This window comes from Eschrichtius robustus, chromosome 3 (assembly GCF_028021215.1).
Source record: "Eschrichtius robustus isolate mEscRob2 chromosome 3, mEscRob2.pri, whole genome shotgun sequence".
Taxonomy (NCBI): domain Eukaryota; kingdom Metazoa; phylum Chordata; class Mammalia; order Artiodactyla; family Eschrichtiidae; genus Eschrichtius; species Eschrichtius robustus.
The window spans coordinates 7072698-7083945 of record NC_090826.1 but is presented as its reverse complement, the minus strand read 5'-3'; positions in this window follow the sequence as shown (position 1 = coordinate 7083945).

The window sequence follows — 11248 nt, the reverse complement described above, 5'->3', positions numbered from 1 at the left end:
ACTTCAGATACCAACTGAAAGTCCAGGTTGTCACCTGTGCTTCTGACCAACCACCTGTAGACTGGAGATTCCCACGACCCCCTCTTTGGGTTCGATTAATTTGCTAGATTAACTCACAAAAGTCAGAGAAACATTTTACTTATTAGAGCACTGGTTATTACCATGGACATAATTCAAGAACAGCCCGATGGCAGAGATGCACAGGACAAGGTATGGGGAAAGGACACGGAGCTTCCATCTTCTCCAAGTCCTACTCTCCCCAAACCTCTGTGTTTTCCTGTCCTTTTGGGTATTTATGGAGGCTTCATTATATGATTGATTAAATCATTGGCTATTGGTGGTTTATTCAACCTCCAGCCCCTCTCTCCTCCCAGGAGGCTGGTGGCATAGGACTGAAATTTCCAACTCCCTAATCACAGGGTTGGTTCCCCTGGCAACCAGCCCCATCCTTTGCTTACCTAGGGGCTTTTCCAAAAGTCACCTCACTGACATAACAAAGACACTCTCAATGCTGAGGAAATTCCAAGATTTTAGTATCTATGTGCCAGGATGGGATAAAGACCAAATATATATTTCTGATTATAAATCACAATATCACAATGCTGTTCCCCCTCCCTGGAAAGCCCTTCTTTTCCCTTCTTGCTTGGCTCCCTGCTTCTGCCCTTAACCAGCAGACACCCTGAAGCCCACCTCCCTCTGCTCCATGGCCTTCTAAGCAGACCTCTGAGATGCCACGGTGTCCATAGAGACCAGAAGTTCCAGGGACCACTCTACCTGGCCTGTTCCCCCGGAGCCTGCCCAGTTCTGGGCACAGAGTGAGACCCTAAGGCCAGCCCAGCATGCACGTGGGGCTTAAGCCTTTCACATCCAAAAAGTTAGAAGTTTGGGGGGGAAGAGGTAAATGACTGTCTTTTTTTTTTTTTTTAATATATTTATTTATTTGTTTGTTTGTTTGCTTTTGGCTGCGTTGGGTCCACGTTGCTGCGCATGGGCTTTTCTCCAGTTGTGGCGAGCGGGGGCTACTCTTCGTTGCGGTGCGCGGGCTTCTCATTGTAGTGGCTTCTCTTGTTGTGGAGCACAGGCTCTAGGCACGCGGGCTTCAGTAGTTGTGGCTCGCGGGCTCTAGAGCACAGGCTCGGTAGTTGTGGTGCATGGGCTCAGTTTGCTTCATGACATGTGTGATCTTCCCGGACCAGGGCTCGAACCCATCTCCCCTGCATTGGCAGGAGGATTCTTAAACACTGCGCCACCAGGGAAGTCCCTAAATGACTTTCTGAATGAAGCATGTGGGTCCCCCTACCAAAAAAACCCGCAAAACTCAGAATCGCTTATTGGAGCAGAATCCAGGCTCCATGAAGAAAAGGTTTGCCTGGTGTTATGGGGTCAAGACATTGATAGTAGCTAACAGCTAATGTTTACTGAGCTCTTATTACATTTGGGGCCAAATGAGGTCACCCTTCTCAGTAGAGGCCCTAGTGACCGCCCAGGTTGCAGGCCTGCCACAGAGTCGGCCCAGCCTGTTGATAAGACAAAGCCGTGCATTGCTTGCAGGATAAGGAAAAGCACTCCCAACCAAGCCTTAATAGGGTCTCAGAGTGGGAGGGACATTTAGTGGGATATTTAGTGAATTTTTTTTTTTTTTTTGGCCGCACAGCACAGCTTGCAGGATCTTAGTTCCCCGACCAGGGATCAAACCTGTGCCCCCTGTGATGGAAGCATGGACCCCTAACCCCTGGACCACCAGGGAATTCCCTTTAGTGGCATTTTTGAAGTGTGGTTTAAGGTGGGCCTTTTAATGTGCTGGGGATTGGGCGAGGATCATGACATCCCAGTTTTGCATCAGTGGGCATAGTGGGGTAAGCATCTGTTGGTGAAGAATTTAAAGAGTTTTGGGTGTAAACTGTCACGATGCTTTCTGTTAAAGAATGCATCGTTTCTTAAAAGCTCTTGGAGGGAAGTAGAAGTTACTTGTGGAAACAAAAAAATGTTGCCCACAATTCCAGTTCTACAAGGATGAAGTCATTAGTCCCTGACCTATAGCATACCCTGAAAGGAATTCAGGATGAAGCACTCTGTGTTTTGGGCACACGGGGCCCTAGATAGTTAAGATGCATGTCTAAGGAAGAATTTTGATGACCCCAGATTCTATGCACCTTCCCATGCATAGCAAAGCACTAAAATCATTAACTGGAGATATCTGTTTTCTGTGATTAGCAGTAATCTTTTAACAAGATGTAGGCTTGGCTACATGTATTTCCCAGTCAAAAAATTTCATATATATGCTCCTCCAATACCTCTTTCGGAGCAGTTTCTCAGAGCTCTCTGAGAGGCTGTATCCTGGGCCATAGTCATCAGTAAGATACTGAGTAAAACTCAACTCACAGCTCTTAGGTTGAGCTTTTATTTTTTTCCAGATGACACTTGCAACTTACATCTTTCTGGGCCAGTCTCCTGGGAGTAGTAAAGTGATGCTGATGAGGGCAGGGACGTCTTCACCCAGCCATGTCTTGGCCGACAAACCATGGTCCAAGAAAGGGGGCCAGGAGAGACAGGTGTGTGAACAACGAGTGTGTCTCTGGAAGGAGAGAAACTGGGTCAACCAGGCCTCTGCCATTCCTAATGGTGTCACTCTGGGCAAAGAATTGTGACCTCTCTTAGTCTCGATTTCATCTAAAAAGGAGATAATAATGAAACTAACGTGAGACCCAGTGCTTAGTACAAGGACTGAGCCAGAGGAAAGCTCTAGAAGCCACAGCTGTCATTATTCTCGGTTAGCTTTTCTTGTGTCACCTAAGAGCCCCTGAAGGGTCTACTACTTCCTGCCCCTCCCCCACAGCTGGATCCTCCCCTCTGTTTCCAGTGCCCCAGGCCCAGTTCCAGACGGAACAATCTCACACCTACTCTTGTTGGGCAGTCCCTATTTAACAAGCATCTGGAGAATTTCCCATGACCATTATGTCAGAGATGGGAGCAGACTCTCACTTTCGCTAACATTTTCTGTAGCTTCTCTTCTCCCTGGCACCCAGCGAAGCGCTGGATTTGCCTGGACCTGTTGCATCTGGGAGAGCTTCTCAAATACCAGCAGACAGCGTTTGTCTCTTCGCTGTCTTGGCACCACCACCCCAGGAGGAAAAGCAGACGGGGAGCGTCGGGCGTCGGAGGGCAGGTGCTGTCTGAAGTTAACCAACCAGCGCCATGATGAGTGACATGAGTGACGAGGAGAGCACTGGGGACACTGTGTCAGCCCTGGGGGTGAGTCCGCCCTGGCTGGGCACAGATCCGGGAGACCTCGGGGCTGGGTGTCTAGGGAGAGTCGCCGATGCCACGTTCAGGAAAAGCGCGGAGCAGTGCTTCTGACTTTCTTGAGAGCCGGGACCACCCGGGGTTCTGGTTAAAATGCAGGTTCTGATTGAGCGGGTCTGGAGTGGAGTCTGAGAGTCTGTATTTTTCACAAGCTCCCAGGTAAGGCGGCTGCTGCAGACCTAGGAGACCTAGCGGAACTCCGGTTCCGGGGGCTTCAAAGGCGTGGGCGGATGCTTGCAGGGTTTGGCTTCAAGGAGAACTTGAGTGGCCCGGCAGTACCCACTGGGCTTCTGGCTTCCGTAATATGCTCCTTAAGATCCCAGGTTGGACACGTAAAATGTATTCTCTGGTCCTGGGGCGTCACGTAGCACTAGATTCTGTGGGAGGCTGTAACCGTTCAACAACGGACCAACTGGAGGCAGGGGTGGCACTGATTTACAGCCTTTGCTGATATCTGTGATGCTCCCACCGAGGTTCTTTTCAACTGACTGTAGGGAAAAGCGTGTGCTTCAGGGGAAAGTCGCGCATTGTTTACTTCCCGCTGGCACAGCGCTCTGCCCTTGTACTACCTTTGAGCTTACCATTCTGCAAGTTGGAGGTAACTGATGCTGGAACTCACACAACTCAACATCAAAAAAACCCAAACAACCCAATTTTAAAATGGGAAGAGGATCCGAAAAGACATTTTTCTAAAGACATACAGATGGCCAACAGGCACATGAAAAGATACTCAGTATTACCAATCATCAGGGAAATGCAAATCAAAACCACGATGAGATATCACCTCACATCTTTCAGAGCGGCTGTTATCAAAAAGACAAAAAATAAGTATTGATGAGGATGTGGGGAAAAGGGGACCCTCGCACTGCTGGTGGAAATGTAAACTGGCCCAGCCACTATGGAAAACAGTATGGAGGTTCCTTAAAAAATTAAAAATAGCACTACCATATGACCCAGCAATTCCACTCCTGGGTATTTATCCAAAGAAAATGAAAACACTAATTTGAAAAGATATATGAACCCCTATGTTCACTGCAGCATTATTTACAATAGCCAAGATATGGAAGCAACCCGTGTGCATTGAAATATGAATAAAGAGGTGGTGGGAATTCCCTGGTGGTCCAGTGGTTAAGACTCTGCACTTTCACTGCCAAGGGTGGGTGTTCAATTCCTGGTCAGAGAACTATGATTCCGCAAGCTGGGAGACACAGCCAAAAAGAAGAGGTGGTACACACACACACACACACACACACACACACACACACACACACACATTGGAATACTACTCAGCCATTAAAAAAGAATGAAATCTTGCCAGTGGAACTAGAGGGTATTATGCTAAGTGAAACAAGTCAGACAGAGAAAAATAAATACTCTATGATTTCACTTATATGTGGAATCTAAAAGACAAAACAAATGAACAAACATAACAGAAGAGATTCAGAGTCCTAGTTACCAGAGAACAAACAGGCAGTTGCCAGAAGGGAGGGAGAGGGGAGGAGGAGAGAAATAGATGAAGGAGAGTAAGAGTACAAACTTCCAGTTACAAAATAAATGAGTCACAGGCATGAAATGTACAGCGTGGGGAATATAGTCAATAACTATGTAATATCTTTGTATGGTGACCTATTTCATGTAACTAGACTTATCGTGGTGATCACTTTGAAAAGGATAGAAATATAGAATCACTGTGTTGTGCACCAGGAACTAACATAGTGCTGTAGGTCAATTATACTCCAAAAACAACAAACAAACTCATAGAAAAAGAGGTCAGATTAGTGGCTGCCAGAGGCAGGGGGAAGGGAATTGGAGGAAGGTGGTCCAAAGGTACAAACTTCCAGTTACAAGATAAATAAGTGTTAGGGATGTAAAGTACCACATGATAAATATAATTAATACTGCTGTATGTTATATATCAGTGGTCCCCAACCTTTGTGGCACCAGGGACCGGTTTGGTGGAAGACAATTTTTCCATAGGCGGGGCGGGGGGCAGGCGGGGATGGTTCAGGTGGTAATGCCCGCGATGGGGAGCGATGGGGAGCGGCAGATGAAGCTTCACTCTCTCGCCCGCCGCTCACCTCCTGCTGTGCGGCCCGGTTCCTAACAGGCCTGGACTGGTACCCGTACTGGGGTTTGGGGAACCCTGTTATATATGAAAGTTAAGAGAGTAAATCTTAAGCATTCTTATCACAAGGAAGATATTTTTTTTCCTTTTTCTTTTATTTTGTATCTATAGGAGATGATGGATGTTCACTAAATCATTTCGTGATGTACGAGAGTCAAACCATTATGCTGTACACCTTAAATTCAAACAGTGCTGTCAGTTACATCTCAAGAAAACTGGAAGGAAAAAAAGTCATAACTTTTACCTTTTTTCGTGAAAATTATCCTTTAACACTATTAATGTAAGGTCACTAACCCCAGAGTCAGAAAGAGATGGGCAAAGTAGCATACTATTCTAGAGTATCCCAGCATTTATTCCCTTGCTTTTACTAAGGAGGAATTCACATGAAGTTAACCTTTTTAAAGTGTACAATTCGGTGGCATTTAGTACCTTCACAATGTTATATAATCACCACTCTATCTAGTTCCAAAACATCTGCATCACCCGCAAAGGAAACCCCACACCGTTAAGTAGTCACTCCCCATTCCTCTCTCCCCCCCAGCCCCTGGCAATCACCAATTTGCTTTCTGTCTCTATGGATTTACCTTTTCTGGATTTCTCATATAAATAGAATCATACAATATGTGACCTTTTTGTGCCTGGCTTCTTTCACCTAACATAATATTTTTGAGGTTCATGTAGCTTGTGTCAGGACTTCATTTCTTTTTATAGCTGCATAATCTGTTGTGTGTATATATCACAATTTGTTTATCCAATCATCCATTGGTGGACGTGTGGGCTGTTTCCACCTTTTGGCTATTGTGAATAGCGTTGTTAGGAATATGCATATACATATATTTGCTTGAGTGCCAGTTTCTTTTTTTATTCTTTTGGAATTAAAATATATCTAGGAGTAGAATTGCTGAGTCGTATGGTAATTCTGTTTAACTTCTTAAGGAATCACCAAACTGCTTTCCACAGCAGTTGCACCATTTTACATTCCCACTGGCAACATATAATGGTTCCAGTCTCTCCACATCCTTGCTCATGACATGGATGAACCTTGATGACATTATGCTAGGTGAAATAAGACAGTCAAAAAGACAAATACTCTACGATTCCACTTATATGAAACAACTAAAGTAGTCAGGTTCATAGAAACAAAAAGTAAAACAGAGGTTGCCAGAGCTGGGGGGAGTTATTGTTTAATGGATATAGAGCCTTAGTTTAGCAAGATGAGAAAGTTCTGGAGACTGGTTGTACAACAGTGAATATACTTAGCACTACTGCACCGTACACCTAAAAAAGCAAACTTTCGTTATAAGTTTTTTACCACAGTTTGAAAAAAAAAAGAGTTGTCTACCCAAGGTAATGTGTAACCAACGAAGCCACTGGGGTCCCTGAGAAGCCTCATGGCCCCCTGGCTTTCATGCATTCTGTCCAAGATTCCCAAAGGTCACTCCTTAGTGCATGGGCACTCTGATAGGTGAGGTCAAATTCTATTCTTGGAAAGAAAACTTAGGAGCCTTGTATCATCTCTGAAGTTTACTCACCAGGTGTGCCAGCGTGATCCACAGCCTTTCTGCCTTGGGGGCATCTGATAAAATCTTGGCCTGCGGAGCAAGACAGTTTGGATCAGGCATGTTTTCTCCCTCTTCCTTCCACCCACGTCGCAGAGTTGGGTTCCGATGGCCAGAATCCAGGCAGGCCTGGGCGAGGGCGAGGGGTAGCTGGCCCCACTGGGCACTGGGCTTGGGAAGTCTTGTGTCATCCTACCAGGCCCCCTGCAACAGGAGCGCTGCCTGTGTAGATAGCTGGATGCATGCCGGGACCTGCTAATTTCTTCTTCCTTATCTACACCTGGAATGGGGATGACCCAGCGCTGTTTCCTGCCTTCCCACACGTCCCTCCAATCGAGCAATCCACACACACTCTGCACCTTGGTAGCAGCCTTGTTTTGTGCCCTCCGAGGCACGTGCAGGCACTTCTGCTATAATGCGATGCACATGTTCCTAAAGAACCCCACTTTCTATCAAACGGCACATAAATAAATAACAGGATTTAAGGGGAAAATAGGGTTGGGGCAGACCACCACGCAATTTTAAAATCTGAACACAAACAAAAACAAATACAGTCCTAATGAAAACAGCAGCCTGGGTAAATCTCCACTGACATTTGCACCCAGCAGCGAGGGGGTTCTCACTTTCTCCCTTAAAATGAGTGTTCTTAGGCCATTTGCTTCCAGTTGAGAGCGTGTCATCACATTTTAAAACCTGATTTAGGCTGTAGTCAAAACAAACAAATACATATATATATATATACATAGAGAGAGAGAGAGAGAGAGAGAGACATGTCTTCACAGCTTCTTCAAGGGTAAGAGTCCCTTCCCATTTTCTGTCCTCACAGACTTTCAGGCAAATGTTTGATGGTTATATCAGTAAAAACTGGGTTTGGCTACAAGTGACAGAAAATGAAAAAGAGGAGTGTTTTTCTTTCATGGAAAGTCCAGGCAGTGGTCTGGGCTGGGGCAGCACTTCAAAGGGGAAGGGACCCAAGCTCCTTCCATCTTCTTGCTCTGTCCTGTGTGGCCTCAACCTTGTGGTCCAAGCTGGTGGCATCCGTATTCCAGGCAGCAGGATGGCAAAAGGAACAAAGAAGTGAGCAAGGTTCTTACAAGCCAGTACGTGACACCTTCGCATATGTTGCTTTAGAGAGAACTTGTCATATGTCCCTGCCAACCGCAAGGGTGATGGGAAACCTAATCTTTCCTTTGGAAAGCCTCAGGTCCTGCCCCAAATTCTGTTACTAGAAGGACTGGGCAAATGGACTTGGGGATGGGTTGGGGGAGCCACAGCAGTCTGTACAACAGAGGCCCACGACAAAACTTTAAAATTCCAGAACATTCCTAGTAGACATGAGACCAAGAGTGACTTAAAGTCCTGGTATCGTCAGGTCTCAGAATGATGCCGAAAACTCGGTATCTGTGCGCCAGTGCCAAATCTCGGAGACAGAGTTTTGGATGAAGTAGAAAAGAATGGCTTTATTGCTTTGCCAGGCAAAGGGGGACACAGTGGGCTTGTGCCCCTCACAAACTATGTGTCCCAACCCAGGAGGATTTGATGAGGAGTTTTACAGCTATAGTTCAAGGATGGGGTTGCTGATAAGATTAGGGTGTGTGCAGGGCCTGTACTCCTTTAATCTGGTCTCAGGTAATCTGATGAGCTTCTGTGGTTCCTTTAATCTGGCCTCATGTGGTCTTCTTGAAAAGCTTCTCTGGAATGAAGAATGCTGACATCTTCCATTTGTTGGGGGTTTTAGTTCCATAAAGAGCTTAAAGACATTGTCATGTGTATCCCTTGAGGCGAACCAGGACCCTGCCCCAAGGCCGCACTATTGTTTCTTGGCTGTTCCTCCCTTGTCTCTGCATTCCCTCCCGTCCCTGATTGGCAACTGTTCAGATCTGCCCTTTGGAACTTAGGGACGGTCATGGAGGCTGGACTCTGCTCCCTACAAACAAGAAATGGGAGACACAGAAACGCTTCCATGCCCAGGAGCCCCACAGGGTCCTGCTCGGTTTCAAGAACAGCCCAGGGATTTGCCGACCTGCTTTGTGATGCTAATTCAACAGCTTACATCCTGGTTAACTTTTCCTATACAAACTTTTTTTTTTTAATTCAGAAAAGCTTCATTTTCAGAAAGACCATTTTTATTTGTTTTATTATAAAAGTAATACAAAAATCCTCTTAACTCCCCTTGGTGACAGTCACCTAGTTTTGTCAATTTTACAACCTAAATATCTCTCAGATGCATTTGCTTCTCTAATCTCTGCCACCACGCAGGTCCAAGTCGCTGGCATATCTCACTTGCTCTGCAGCAAGCTCCCTCTCCTCTTCCCCAAATCCGCTGGTCTCTTGTCCCCTCATCAGTTCTCCTCTAGGCAGACACAGTAAACTTTTCAAAACACAAATCTAGTCACCCTCCACCCTCTAATGCCTGCTTTCTGCTCCTAGAACAAAAATGAAGCTCTTTCACATGGTCTCTAAGAGCTAAATATAGTCTGGCCCTGCCTATCTCCCTAGCCTCCTTCTCCATCCAGCCTTCCTTTCTGCTTTGTGCTCTTCAGCTACACTGATTGCAATTTCTCTTGTACCACAGGGCCTTGGCACATACTGTTCCCTAGCTGGAAGGCTCTCTCCACCACCCTATCCCCACCCCACCCCCCCCTTTGCTTAGGTAAGCTCTATTCATTCTTCCTTCCCATCTCAGCTCAAGCTCACTTTTTTAGGGAAGCCTTCCCTGACCAGCCCCCCAACCCCCTTCTTTAGAGTTCTTTTATAGTTATACATTCATCAGTGTATTTATCTGACTAAATGCTGCTTTCTTAACTGGAGTCTAAGCTGCTTGAGGACAAGGCTATTTTTTTTTTTTTTTGCACCCCGTTGTATCCCCCCTCTAGGACAGTCGTAGACTCAGTACATATAAATGTAAATATATGCTAGGATTGAAATCATTCCTAATCCCACATCCCAGAATAACCACTGTTTTCAGATTCTGATAAGTCTTCTAAAATCTTGTGCTAACATATTTACATTTTATGTTAATAATAGCGTTTAATAGTAATAATATATGTTAATAATAATGATTTGGGAATTGAGATCTGGGACCCAAATCCTCATGTCAGAATCCTTGACAAGCAAGGATTCTTAGCAAGCACTTTCCCCACTGTGACAGGTTAGAGTGAACCTAACACACAGCCGTCTAAGAAAGAGGAAAATTAGCTTTGGGTCCTTTTCTCCCTCAATGATAAAATCCTAATATAACTTCCCTGTAATGAATCAAACTGTATGGAAGGTGGGAAAGAGAAAGTCAGGAAGGCCCTGGCAGAACGCGGGTCTGGTCACTTTCCTTTTACTTTAAAAGTGATTCTTTGGCTCTCAACAGAGGCAGTTTCAAGCACAGGTCCGTTTCTTGGAAACAGTACGTGTTCCTGTGACACACCTTGGCCTGCTATGTGCAATTAGCCAAAATATCCTTGGGTTAATCAGTGTTGTTTATTATTGTCATTTTAAACCCCAAGGCAAAAATAGGTTTCAACTGGCAGGTCCCCTTCCTAGTGCAGGCAGGACAGAGACAAGGGCAGGGTGGGGAGGGCGAGGGCCAGTGATGGAACACTCTCTTCCCCCCCCGTCCCCGTTTTCAGCTCCCGCGGGTAATAAATAAATGTGGAAAGTTCACAAAAACAAAAAGACACTTGCAGTGGGCGAGCCCGGCCCACACACCGCAGGTCGCCCTGACACTAGGGTCCTGCAAGACCTCAGCAGGGACAGTCCCTGCCTCGGACCAGTGGGCCACTCCCCATTCTGAGCCCCCAGATCCCTGGGCGCCCAAGGGACCCCCTTCCCCCAAGGGCCTAAAGGCGGCCTGAGACCCCGAGGCTGCTGTGCCCGGGTCCGGGAAGGACCCGGCAGGGGACACAGATGACCTGGGCGGCGACAGTCCCCGAGCTCTGGGCCCACTCCCGACCGTTCCCGGCCCTCCGGGGCCCCCAGGTGCCCTCCCTCGGTGCCTACTGGCCGCCGCGGGGCTCGAGGGTCCCGGGCTGAGGAGGCCGCGGGCAGGGCTGAGGGCGACCCGGGGCAGGGGCGAGGGGACAGCGCCCCGCAGCCCAGCATCCCAGCGGCCTCCCGGCCGCGTTCCCTCTGCTCGTGCTGCGCTCCCACCGCTGAGGCGTTCGTGATGCGAAGGCTGTACCTGCGCTGCCCTGGGGCCGTGAGCCAGGTACTGCGGCTCGCCCCTCCCCCTCCCCCTCCCCCTCCCCTCCCCCTCCCCCTCCCCTCCCCC